A 13,959-nucleotide genomic window follows, 5' to 3' on the forward strand; every position below is an offset into this window, starting at 1 on the left:
TTTGCTGTGCATAGAATTCTAGGTTTACTTAAAAATACAAAGAAGATACTGCACCATTGTATTTTGGTTTGCATTACTTCCGACAAGAAATCTGCTACCTCCCCTATCTTTATTTCCCATGTACATATCTTCTTTTTTTGTGTGTGTGAATTCTTATTTTTTTTTTATTTTTTAGTGATTTTAAGCAATTTAAATATGATATGCCTTGGTATAGTTTTCTTCAATTTTCTAGTGCTAGGGTTTGTTGAGCTGCTTTTGAACTACTTGGATCTGAAGGTTTATACATTTTATCAAATTTGAAAGAATTTGGTCATTATTTCTTCAGATACTTTTTCTTTAAAAAATTTTTTTTAATGTTTATTTTTGAGAGAGAGAGAGAGAGAGAGAGCGCACACGACTGGGGGAGGGGCAGAGAGAGAGGGAGACACAGTATCCAAAGCAAGCTCCAGACTCTGAGCTATCAGCACAGAGCCTGATGAAGGGCTCAAACCCATAAACCGCAAGATCATGACCTGAGCTGAAGTCGGAGGCTTAACTGACTGAGCCACCCAGGCACCCCTTCAGATACCTTTTCAGTCTCCCATTCTCTTTTCTTGTTTTTGGGGACTTCAATTACATGTATATTAGGTCACTTAAAATTGTTCCACAGCCTACTAAGTCTGTGTTCATTTTTTTTTTTTTTTTGTGGCAGTCTATTTTTTTTTCTGAGTTTCATGTTGGATAGTTTCTATTGCTATGTCTTCAAGCTCACTAAACCCACCCCCCCCCCCCCCAATGTCTAATGTACTCTTAATCCTGTCCTACTATTATTCTTTCTAGACATTATAGTTTTGATACCTAGAAGTTTGACTTGAGCCTTTTTATATCCTCCACATTTCTGTTTAACATGCTTAATCTTTCTTCTAGATCCTGGAACACACAGAACATAGTTATAATAACTTTTAATGTTTTTGTCTACTAATCCTATCATTTGTGTCCTTTCTGGTCAGTTTAAATTACTTGATTTGTTTTCTGATCATAGCTGGGCTCTGAGCAGTACTGCAGCTCTACTGACAAAATTGGACAACTCTGGCGTGCACTTCACTTTACCCTTGCCTGTGGGACTCAGCGATTTGGAACTGATCATCCACTTGGAGGCCAGTCCTCCAGCTGGGTGGTCTTCCCAACCAGACCCCATACGCTCCTGGCTTACTTCCCTCTCCTCTGCTCGGCCACTCCTCTTCTAGATGTAGGATGCCTGGTGACCAAGGCTGCACGGGTTATGTCAGTCAGTGAAAAGTACTTTTTTTCTTTTGCAAGTTGACCCCATTTATTTAGTTTTCACAGATAAGATATATTATTTTTCAAGCTCATAAATATAACACATACTCATGTGGACAGCTTAGAAATTTTGGAAAAGTGTGTATCACAAAGTTAAAATCAACCAGTAGTAACATTTTGTATACTTCTGTCTGTTTTACATAGTGGAATCTTATACTGTATGCACACTTTAAATTCTGTTTCTTTTCAGTTATCTTTCCCAATATCACTAAAATTATTTTCATGATTAATGCTATTTTACCATAGAAGCATGCCATCATTTATGTAACTATTTCCCTATAATAAGACATTTTTAGTTTGCTTCCATTTTTTTTTGTTATGTCTTTCTACAGAATTTCTTCCTGAATTTGGGATTATTTCTTTAGGATATCTTCCCAGAAATATAATAACAGGGATGAACATTTTCAGGCACTTAAGACATAATGCCAGATTGCTTTTCAAAGTGGTTGTAACGATGTACACTTAAACTCAATCAGCATTTGGCACAGCTTTCAGTTTTACCCAATAAATGTTTTTAAACTTTATAAGTTTGTTTATTAAAGTGAGATAATATTTAATAAATTTGGTATTTACCTTGAATTAAATGGTCAGTTGAGATTTTTCTTGGGTAGCTAAAAAAATAGGAGAAAGTGTTTGTTCTACTTTCAGATCAGTTTTTAAAAATTCACTTGCATCCATCTTATAACCCAAACCAAGTAGTGTACATCCTTTTCCTTTCATTTGGAGTCCTACATTTGCATGAATTTGACAAATCAACCATAGAATGAACGTGTTATTCCTTAATTTGGGTGAGAGTTTCCTTTCATGACTAATGTAAAGAATTTTGCGGGGATCTGCTCAAGCCTGGTAGAAGCCCTTAATTCACTATGCTATTTGTTTTATTTATTCAGGATTTATATCTTGCCTCCTACTAAGCTGGATTCGAGGTGACTTCTACATAACAAGAAGAGTAAGATAAAGAATACCAAGAATAGAGAAAAAATGTTAATGGGAAACTAAGTTAATTTTTGCATCTGGATATTGGTTTTCAAATCAGCACTTTGTGGCATTTTTTTTGCACATTATTGTTATTATTATTATTATCATTATTATCTTGCCCTTGAGCTCTGCAGGCATCTTGTAAGAACTGACTGGGATGAGAGAGCAAGCCAGAGGCGGGGGAGGTTGCTGGTACCTCGGCATTAACCTCAGAGGTCCTCTGGGGATGCTGGGGTCTCACTTTCTCACCGGAACACTATCATCTATCATATTCATAGTGTCCCAGGAAACCCCTGAGAGGGTACCCTTGCCTTAGAGGACAGCTCTCCAGGAGCTCTTGCAGCATTTGGCGGGCAGCATTTCACAGACTACCGGCTTCTGTGGTGGGATGACAATTTGTCTTCGACTTCATCGAGGGTCCTTTGCACAGTGGTGCAGCAGGAAGTGGAAGACCGCGGCCCTGCTGTTGTGCTAAGAAGTCATTATCGCCAGACAGAGCAGAAGTAGGGACTGCAGATAATGGGCCTCTCTGGCTGTCCAGAAATCATTACATGACTGAGGAAGAAGCAGCAACTGTTTTAAATCCCATTAGTGGGGCTGATGGGCTGTCTGGGACAGGATGCCTATCCCTGAACCAGCAGCTTAGAATAACTTCTTATTAACCCTCAAATGCTGGGAGCTGTCATTTGTCAGGCTGCAGTACGATCACTTTTCCAAAAAGGACAGGAAATTGTGTCAGGTGCCTCATACATTATCTCATTTAATTCTAACAATCAACTTCTGAAATTGATACTAACTCCTCTTTGCAAGTGAAAAGCCTGAACTCCACTTAAGGTCACATAGCTAGTAAGTTACGGAGCCAAGATTTTAACCCAGATCATCTGAGTCTAAAGCCTATGTTCCTTTCATATACGAACTGACTCTAAAATGCTGTGTGTATGTGGCTGAGGAGGTGCCAGAGTATTGTGGTTCATGAATGATCTTCACAGTGGATGACATTAATGACTCAAGACCTGACACTAAGCCTTGAAACACACATTTTAGCTAACTTGAAATACCTACATTTCTCTCTATCGACTCCATTTTCAGAATTTACCAATACCAATACCATTTAAAAATCTTCTTTCCCTTTCCAGAAAAAGCTTTCCTTCCTATATTTTGTTCTATAGAAACTCAGAACTAAGATATAGTTAATTTCATAGGCTGATTGCCAAATATGATCCAATGGGGAGGAGCAGCATATATTTCTTTTAGCTAAAATCTAAGTTTCTCCAAGTATCCTCAGTAATCCTGATTTTTTTCTTAAGCCTAAGAGTTTTAGTGTTACAAAATTAGTAGTTTTAATTGTGGCTTTTGGGGAATAATTTTTATTTGTTTAAATGACTATAGGTTATTATTAAACAGGTTTTTAATAATTTTCAGAATAGATATAATGATTTTAAGGTGAATATTATAATGATGTCTTCTAATAACTTGCTTTACAGAGTTACATGATAGCTAAAGAATCATGGTCATGGGATATGCTGAATGTAGGTGTCTTCAAAAAATATTCACCTTTTTTTCATTATGCTATTTTGTGTATTGAATAATTCATTGCCAAAACAAAAAAAATTCTCAATAACAAAAGCATGTTTTTAGTTAAGGGCCACCTCATTTTTTTTTTTTTTATCAGACTATCTGCAGGCTTGCAAAGCTAGATTGTATAAACAAGTTTTTACAGAAGAATTGCCACAGTGCCAATTCCAATGTTTTTGCCACTTGGATTCCACTTTCTTAACAGAATAGTTATGAGGCAAATTGGTGTCCAAAACAGAAATAGTGTACAGAAATAATCTGACTCTTAAGGAGTCTTTTTGCGTGTTGTAATCAATGCCTAATTATATTTATTCCAGCTGTCTAAGGCACTGTGCCAGGCACTTGGGATTTTTCCTCAACTTATAAATAACTTTTTTTAAGTAGGCTCTACAGCCAATGTGGGGCTTGAACTCATGACTCTGGGATCAAGAGTCGCATGCTCTACTGACTGAGCCAGCCAGGTGCCCCTGTCTTCAACGTTTAAGATGTAATGTTAGCAAAAACTTCACTTCTGTGTTATTTGGAAATCTTGTGGAGTGTTTGAAGCTCATATCTATTCTTCAAGCTCAGCTATATATTAGGATGAAAGAATGTTTTGGGCATGAGGGCAATAAACTAGGCAGATGCTGGAATCCACATGATTCTTAACAATCTACAGGTGAATTATCCACTGTGTGGCTGTCCTACAGCAGATTTCTCATCCTAGGATGTTATTCCTTGCTAAAATAGTATTTCTGAGGGGACCTCCTCTTATACTAGTCAACACACTAATCATCAGTCTACTGACCTTGAGTAAATGTCTCATGTATGAGGCACTTATGGCAGTAGTAATAGGTTTATACTGAGAATTCAAGGATGAGGAAAACAGCTCTGACCTTCAGTTTGTGGGCATTTGTGAAAGGTTTTAAATCATGGATAGTACTTTAATAATTAGAATGAGGAAAGTAAACTCCAGGTTGGAGAGGATGGTGTATATTTGATTGGTCGCAGGATGGGTGTGGTAGGAGCAGGAAGGAGGAACTAAGCATTAGAGACTTTGAGGAGAGAGAATGCATGGAAGTTGGCAACAGCTCAGACGCGGAGGTGGGGCAAAGGAGGAGAAAAAATGGATAAAGCACACTGAATTTGGTGATTAGGAAGTCATTTTTGATGCCTAAATGTGCCATGTCAATAAAATAGCTGAAGACAGAAGCCACATTATAGGGAGTTGGGGGTACGTGAAAGGACAAGAAAGTGAATTCAGTCTATTCCTTAAGAAATTTGTTAGCGCAAGAAGGGAGAGAGGGGAGGGACTGACTGACTGAGAATTGAGCAGGTTTGAAGGCAAAAGAGAAGGGGCCGGGGCAAGGTGGAGATTAAAAGAATGAGCACAATTCACAGAAAGAGGAAATGGAAGAGAATAAGTGAATTTACAAGTGGAAGGGTTAGCTCTGAACAGGAAGAGAGATGTCTATTCTTTTGAGAGAGAAAAGAAGAAAAAGCCAAGACTAAGCAAACGTAAGAGAAATTTTGAAGTGGCCTGTGGGTAAGGCATTGGGTCTCAAATTTGTTGATCCTGATTGTATAAAAATCTATTGGGAGGTGAGGATGATGTAAGAGGTCTGACTAATTTTTGTGGGGTAGAGGCTAGGAACCCATGGTGATGAGGAAGATAACTAATCATAAATGAGTCCTAGCTGATGTTAGAGGGACAGACTGTGATGTCAAGGGCAGGGCTAGGGCTGAGCAGGTTAGGGATGGGAGACTAGGCTGCCACCAGGGCCATCTGCTCTGTAAATGTTGATTTTCTTATTAGCATGGAGAAAAGTGCACTAAGGTTAATATGATGTGAAAAATCATGTAAGTTTGAAGTCCACATGAAATGGTATTTAGGTTCTGTGTGCCTCTGTTCTGTGAGTGCGGGTGACTGAGGATGGGCTGCACTATAGGTCTGACATGATCTAGCTAGGACAGGTCTAAATGCAGTAGCCTCAGTTAAGCGGCCCTCCCATGACTCTCCATCTCAGGGCTTATAGGATCTATAGGATTGGCTCAGAGTAGAGTATGGAATAGTGGTGTGGGCAGCCTCTCTCGGGCTTGTTTTAAGTAACTTGAGATGTCAATGGGAGGAATCATAAAGGGAAAAACTTGCTCTGTGTAGGATTTTACAGAAATCAATAAGCACACAGAAGAGAAATGAAATATATAGTCTTTCCTCTTTAATCCTTTTGTGGAGTAGAATCTATGTAAAAATCTGTGTTTATATGGAGGCTTAGAGCAGTTGTAAGAAAAAGTTTAAGTCATAAAATTTAAATGGGAAGAAGTTACAAAGACATGGATGGCTAGAAGTGGTTGACAGTATAGGGATAATGTAAGTTTTATGGGTCAAGTTTTGCATGGCTGTTAATAGTTGAGTATTACAAGGCTAATTTGAGTAGATGAGGTATCTTGTGGGGATATATGTTTAACTGAAAGAATTTTGTAATGACAAAATCACATGAGCTGAAAGGAGAAACTGAATTGTGATTCTGGGTTTTCTAGAAATGAAGATGGAAACTTAATTTCCCCAGGCCTTATTTTCCTCACCTATAAAATGATGGGGCTGGACTCAGAGGTGCCTTCAAGCTATAACATTCTATGATTTCAGACTTAGAATTATCAGGTTGGTCATAATGTTCCTGAGGGGATCATACAGGCAGCTTGTCTAGTTAGACTGTTACATCACTGTGCATCAGAGATGTGGTTAAAAAGAGCACAGAACAAGGAGTCAGAAGGACTATATATTTAAAAAAATTTTTTTTAAATGTTGTATTTATTTATGAGAGAGATAGAGACACAGAGAGTGAGCGGGGGAGGGGCAGAGAGGGAGACAGAATCGGAAGCAGGCTCCAGGCTCTGAGCTGTCAGCACAGAGCCCGATGTAGGGCTCAAACCCGCGAACTGGGAGATCATGACCTGAGCCGAAGTCAGATGCTTAACCGACTGAGCCACTTGTGTGCCCCGAGAAGCACTATATTTTAGTTCCAGTTCTGCTATTTGCTAGCTTTGTGATAGAAGTTTCTGTGAGCTCTAGCGGTAGGTGGGATAATGTTCCTCCCCTTGCTCCCACCCAGATGTCCAGGTCTTAATCCCTAGAACAGGTGATATGTTAAATTACATAGAAAAGAAAATTTGCATATGGAATTAAGGTTACCAACCTTAAAGCATGGAGAGTATCCTCTGGATTATAGGGTTATTAAAGTGGAAGAGGAGGGCAGATGGTAGGTTAGTGACATCTGACTATGGAAGAGGCAAGCAGGAGAGATTTGAAGTATGAGAGGGACTTGACCCACCATTGCTGACTTCAAAGGTGAAAGAAGCTGGCCACAAACTAAAAAGAGGTGGTGGCCTATAGAAGCTGGGAACAGCCTTCAGCTGACAGCCAGCAAGGAAATATAACTTCAAGAATTGGATTCTGCCAACAACTTGAATGAGCAAGGAAATGAATTCTTTCTTAGAGACTCTGGAAAGAAAGGCCTTGATATTAGCCTGGTGAGATTCATGTCAGACTTATGACCTACAGAACTCTAAGGTAATAAACTTGTGTTGTTTTAAGCTGCCAAATTTCTAGTAATTTGTTATGGCAGCAATAGAAAATGTATACACCTACTTTCTTCATCTGTAAATGAGTGAGACTAATAATAATAGTAATTATAGCCTATTTGTCTCTATATGAGGTTAATTGTAAAAGATACAAGTGACATCAGCAAGAATGGCAGATAAAGACATTTAAAAATCTACTCCTCCAAAAAGCAGTGAGAACACTGGAAAAAACTATCAAAATCAATTTTTTTCAAAACTCTTGGAATTAACCAAAGGCTTGCAACAATTCAAAGAGTATTCAAGAAAAATAGCTGAAAAAAAAAAAGAAAAGAAAAATAGCTGAATCTTGATAAGAACATTGAGTTTTTTTGTATTTTAACTTGCCTTACTTTCATTTCCCTCTCCCCAGCTCTGCAGTAGCTTTGAAAATAAAAAAAAAAAATATTTAACACAAAATAAGGAAGAAATGGATGGGTAGGAGAGCAAAAAAGGCAGAAAACATATAGAAAACAAAGCAAAATGGCAGACATAAACCCTACCTTATTGGTAATTTATTTATTTATTTATTTATTTATTTATTGATAATTTATTGTCAAATTGGTTTCCATACAACACCCAGTGCTCATCTGGTAATTACTTTAAATGTAATGGATTAAAAGGCAGAGGTTGGAAAAATGGATAAAAGACATGATCAACTATATGTTGTCTGCAAGAGGCATTCTTGATTCAAGGACACAATTAAATTAAAAATAAAAAGATAGAAAAAGATATATATGCCAACAGTAGCCCAAAGAGAGCTGGAGTAGCTATACTAACAGCAGACAAAATAGTCTTTAAGACAAAAATTGTTACAGATACAAAGAAAAACACTTTTTAATGATAAAACAGTCACTCTTTCAAAAAAAAAACAAATGACAATTATAGACATATATGCACTTAACAACAGAGTCCCCAAGAAAAGAAAAGGTGTTAGAACTGAAGGAAGAAATAGACAATTCAACAATACTCATGTGTAGTAAAATAGAAGATAAACAAGGAAATGCGAGACTTGAACATGAGTATAAATCATGTAGACCTAACACTATAGAGCACTCTAGTCAAACACTAGAATGCACATTCTTCTTAAGTGCATATGGAATATTCTTTAGGATAGACCATATATTGGGTCATAAAAGAAACATCAATAAATTAAAAAAAAATTTTTTTAATGATTATTTATTTTTGAGACAGAGAGAGACAGAGCATGAACAGGGGAGGGGCAGAGAGAGAGGGAGACACAGAATCTGAAACAATCTCCAGGCTCTGAGCGGTCAGCACAGAGCCGGACGCGGGGCTCGAACTCACGGACCGTGAGATCATGACCTGAGCCGAAGTCGGACGCTTAACCGACGAAGCCACCCAGGCGCCCCAGAAACATAAATAAATTTAAAAGGACTAAAATTATAGTCCTTCTCTGATTACCATGGAATGAAATTAAGAATAATTAACAGAAGGAACTTTGGGAAATTCACAAATATTTGGCAAGTAACACACTTCTAAATAATTAATGAGTAAAAGGAGAAATCATAAGGAAAATTAGAAAATATTTTGCTATTGGGTGCCTGGATGGCTCAGTTGGTTAAGCATCCAACTCTTGATCTTGGCTCAGGTTATGATCTTGTGGTTCTTGGAATTGAGCCCCGTGTCAGGCTCTGCACTGTCAGCTCTGAGCCTGCTTAGGATTCTCTCTCTCCCTCTCTCCCTCTCCCTCACTCCCACACACATACACTCCCTCTCTTGATATAAAGAAATAAACTTAAAAAAAAGGAAAATATTGGGACGCCTGGGTGGCTCAGTTGGTTAGGCATCTGACTTCTGCTCGGGTCATGATCTCACAGTTTGTGGGTTCGAGCCCCATATCAGGCTCTGTAATGACAGCTCAGGGCCTGAGACCTGCTTCGGGTTCTGTGTCTCCCTCTCTCTCTGCACTTCCCTCACTCATGCTCTGCATCTCCTTCAAAAATAAATAAACATAAAAAAACTTTAAAAAAAAGAAACTATTTTGCTCTGAACAAAACCAAAAATACAACATAACAATGCTTGGAGTATAGCTAAAGCAGTGCTTAAAAAGAAATTTGTAGCTGTAAATGCCTATATTAACAAAGGCATTTAACTCAAATCAATATTAAATCAATAGTGCAATTTTTACCTTAAGCAACTAGATAAATAAGAGCAAACTAGAGCCCAAACCAGCATAGTATAGGAAAGGAAATAATAAAGATTAGAGTGGAAATAATGAGATAAAGGATAGAAAATAGAGAAAAATCAACAAAACCTAGAGTTGGATAAAGATCAACAAAATTGACAAATATTAAGCTAGATTGATCAAGAAAAAAGTTTCAAATGACTAAAATCAAGAAAGAGAGGACATCATTACCAACATTTACAAGAATAAAAGGGTTATAAGGGAATACTGTGAATAATTATATGGCAACATTAAAATAACCAAGATGAAATGGATATGTATATATCCAAGAGAATTGGGTCTACGTACATGCCACAAAGAATTGAAAACATGTCCATTCAAAAACTTGTACAAGAATGATCATTGCAGCATTATTCATAGTAGCCCAAAAGTGGAAACAACATAAATGTCCATCACGTGATGAATAAACAAAATATGGTATATCTACAGAAGAATATTATTCAGCCAAAAGAAGAATGATGTAATGATAATTGCTACAACATGGATGAACCTTGAAAACATTATGTTAAGTGAAAGAAGCCAAACACAAAAGACCATATATTGTATGATTCCATTTATGTTAAATATTCAGAATAGACTGATCCATAGAGAGCAGAAATAGATTAGTGGTTGCTGGGGATGGGGGATGGGGAGGACTGTTAATGGGTTTTTTGGGGGGGGTGATAAAAATATTATGGAATTAGTGGTGAGCATTTGTATTAGATTTCTAGGGCTATATAGCAGATTACGACGACTTTGGTGTTTTGAAACAACAGAAACTTATTCTCTCACAGTCTGGAGGCCAGAAATCTAAAATCAAGATGTCAGAAGTGTTAGCTCATTCGGTGGAGGCTCTGAGGGAGAGCCTCTCTCCTACCTTTTTCTGGCTGCTGGCAAGTGTGGATATTCCTTTGGTTTGTGGATACATCACTCCAATCTCTGCCTCCATCCTCACATCACCTTCTCTGCGTTTCTCTTCCTTTATGTCTTAAAAATCACTTGTCGGGGTGCCTGGGTGGCTCAGTCGGTTAAGCGTCCGACTTCGGGTCAGGTCATGATCTCGCAGTCTGTGGGTTCGAGCCCCGCGTCGGGCTCTGTGCTGACAGCTCAGAGCCTGGAGCCTGTTTCAGATTCTGTGTCTCCCTCTTTCTCTGACCCTCCCTTGTTCATGTTCTCTCTCTCTGTCTCAAAAATAAATAAATGTTAAAAAAAAAAATAAAAAAAAAAACCCCACTTGTCATTGGATTTGGGCCCATCCAGACAAGCTAAAATGATTTCATCTTGAGACCCTTAACTATATATGCAATGAACTTAACTATAATCTTAAGGTTACATTCACAGGCTCCAAGTGGACTTACATTTTGAAGGGTCACCATTCAACCCACCACAGAATTGTGCAACTTTGTAAATATACTAAAACCATTGAATTGTATAATTTATAACAATGAATTTTATGGTATGTGAATTAGTTTTCAATAAAAGAGAGATAACAGGTAAAATGCTTTCTAATGTCTTTATAAGAATATTTCTTATAAAGGGCAGTGGTTAAAGATCTATTTAGATAGATTTAAAAATTTTTTCTGTTTTTATAGTTTGTTTTGAGCATAGCCAACACACAATGTTACCTTAGTTTCAGGTGTACAACTTAGTGATTTGACAAGTTATACATTATTCTGTGTTCACCACAAGTATAGCTACCATTACATCACTATTGTGATATCATTGACTATATTCCTTATGCACTGCTTTTTATTCTTGTGACTTACCCATTCCATAACTGGAGGCCTGTCTCTCCCTCTCCCCCTCACCCATTTTGCCAGGCCCTGCCCACCCCCCCACCCCCCACTGGCAACCATCAGTTTGTTCTCAGTATTTATAGTTCTGATTCTGCTTTTTGTTTATTCATTTTTTTAGATTCCGTTTATGAATGGAGTCATAAGGTATTTGTTTTTCTCATTCTGACTTATTTCACTTAGCATAATACCCTCTAGATGTATTTATGTTGTCTTAAATGGCATGATCTTATCCTTTTATGATTGTGTAATATTCCTCTGTGTGTGTGTGTGTGTGTGTGTGTGTGTGTGTGTGTGTACCACATTTTCCTTATCCATTCATCTACTGATGGACACTTAGGTTGCTTCCATGTCTTGGCTATTGTAAGTAATGCTGCAGTAAACATAGGGGTGCATATATTTTTTCAAGTTAGTGTTTTCATTTTCCTTGGGTAAATACCTAATGGTGGAATTCTTGAATCACATGGTATTTTTATAGAAACAGTATTTTAGTATAATTTTTCTATTATTATATACAAATGGTATTTCCCATACTGTTTTCCACAGTGGCTGCACCAGTATGCATTCCCACCAGCTGTTCATGAGGGTTCTTTTTCTTCACATCCTCACCAACATTTGTTGTTTCTTGTCTTCTTGATTTTAGCTATTCTGGCAAGTGTGAGGTGATATCTCAGTATGGTTTTGATTTGTATTTCCCTGATGATGAGTGATGTTGAGCACCTTTTCATGTGTCTGTTGGCCATGTGTATGTCTTATTTGGAAAAATGTCTATTTAGAACCTCTGGTCAGTTTTTAATCAGATTGTCTTTTTGGTGTTGACTTGTATAAGTTTTTTAGAGAATTTTTTAAAATTTAAGTATTATTGATATTAATCTTTAATATACTAATGTAATAAGTTAGGATGGTAATCTCTATAAAGAGTACTTAAAATTTTTTTTTTAATGTTTATTTATTTTTGAGAGAGAGAGAGACAGAGCGTGAGTGGGGGAGGGGCTGAGAGACGGAGACACAGAATCTGAAGCAGGCTCCGGGATCTGAGCTGTTAGCACAGAGCCCAACACGGGGCTTGAACTATGGCATCCCTGAAAAGATTCCTTCAAATAATATTTCCTTCTTGTCAATGCCATATTTTACCACATTTAGTTTGGAAAAATTTTTTGATGGCTATTAATGAAGGTAGATGATTTCTAAGTTTTACTGCTTTTTTTTTTTATCTTTCCTTTTCCTTTTTTTTTGCACACATACTATATAATGGATATAAACAAAGAAAAGATAATTTTCAGATAGTTATGATGTACCAGTATTCACCTAAATTCTCACAAACTTCTTTATTAATATACATATACCCAGCATCACTTACTATTTGATGGCAGTTATCATGTGAGATTTAAGATGAAAGTAATTACTGACCTGAAAGAACAAAATGGAATGTCAGTACTCATGAATAGTTTCAGAAGTAGCCTAGAGTAGGTGAATCAAGTTTTAGCTTCCTTTTTGAGAACCAGCACCAGAAATTGGGGCTTCATTCAAAACAAGACTTGGATACTGATTACCTGTATGTTCTTTCATTCTTAAAAAATTTTTTTTATTGAGATATGTGACAAATAACATTAAGTAAGTTTAAAGTGACAACTTTCATTCTTTTTTTTTCTACACAATTTCAGTCACTTTTTACTGTGAAGACATTGACATTGAGGCCAGATAGAGAAGAAAATCTTATATGTTAAAGTATTGCTTCAGTTTTGGTTGAATGTTAAAAAGTGACAGATCTCTGGTATTTTTTTTGAACAATTTGATTTTCTTGCTCTACAAATAACAAAGATTGGTTCTCATCTGTATGAGCCAAATACATATTTATCTTTTTGCTATGAAGTCTAGGTCAATGGCTCATTTTTGCCTTATTCTTTGAAAATAGTTGATTTGGGAGGCTTTTTTTAAAATAATGAATGAGTCATCTTCAGTTTATTTTTTATTGGAGATAAAATAATTTTATCCTTATTTTGCTGACTGCCCATCTAGACCTACAATGATAATATTAGATCTCTACACATCCCTTTCTTCATGCTATTAGATGTTATTATTTATCTTATTTTTTATCACTTGAAATCTACATTTTAGTCCATCAAACTGCTAACAAGTATTCACTCAATACTTTCTCTGTGTCTGATGTTATAGGGAAGAACAAAAATACAAGCCCTTGAGAAACTTGAATTTTTCTTAAGGAGTGAGGACTTATGGCCATGGAAACAGTATTTTTAAAACTAGGGAGAACTTTGGAGAATACATACTTGAAGATAAAAAAACTGAGGCTCAGAGATTAAGTGACTTACTGAAGGTTACATGCCAGTCTGTGGTCAATCTGTGCTAGAACTCCACTATATCATGCTGCTTCTTCATGTAATAGGTTAAAAAGACTATGTGATGGTATACAACCAAGTGCTAATGTAAATGGGTCCAGCTAAGAACGATTTAGTAGGTAAAGGCTAAACGACATTGCTTTGGCTGGGA

The 13,959-nt window shown here is 36.9% G+C and overlaps 1 long non-coding RNA gene across 2 annotated transcripts in view; it reads right to left on the reverse strand.

Annotated features, from left to right (window-relative positions):
• LOC122229970 overlaps positions 1-13,959 on the reverse strand; it is a 78,823-nt gene that overhangs the window by 45,817 nt on the left and 19,047 nt on the right. Inside the window, exons 2-3 of one of the 2 annotated variants that reach the window (XR_006207223.1) lie at positions 12,812-12,861; positions 1,894-1,931 (exon numbers count right to left, since the gene is read on the reverse strand). This is a non-coding gene — a long non-coding RNA (uncharacterized LOC122229970). The remainder of the gene's footprint in view (positions 1-1,893; positions 1,932-12,811; positions 12,862-13,959) is intronic. The other variant, XR_006207222.1, reaches the window with a different exon arrangement.

This window comes from Panthera leo, chromosome C2, assembly GCF_018350215.1.
Source record: "Panthera leo isolate Ple1 chromosome C2, P.leo_Ple1_pat1.1, whole genome shotgun sequence".
NCBI lineage: Eukaryota > Metazoa > Chordata > Mammalia > Carnivora > Felidae > Panthera > Panthera leo.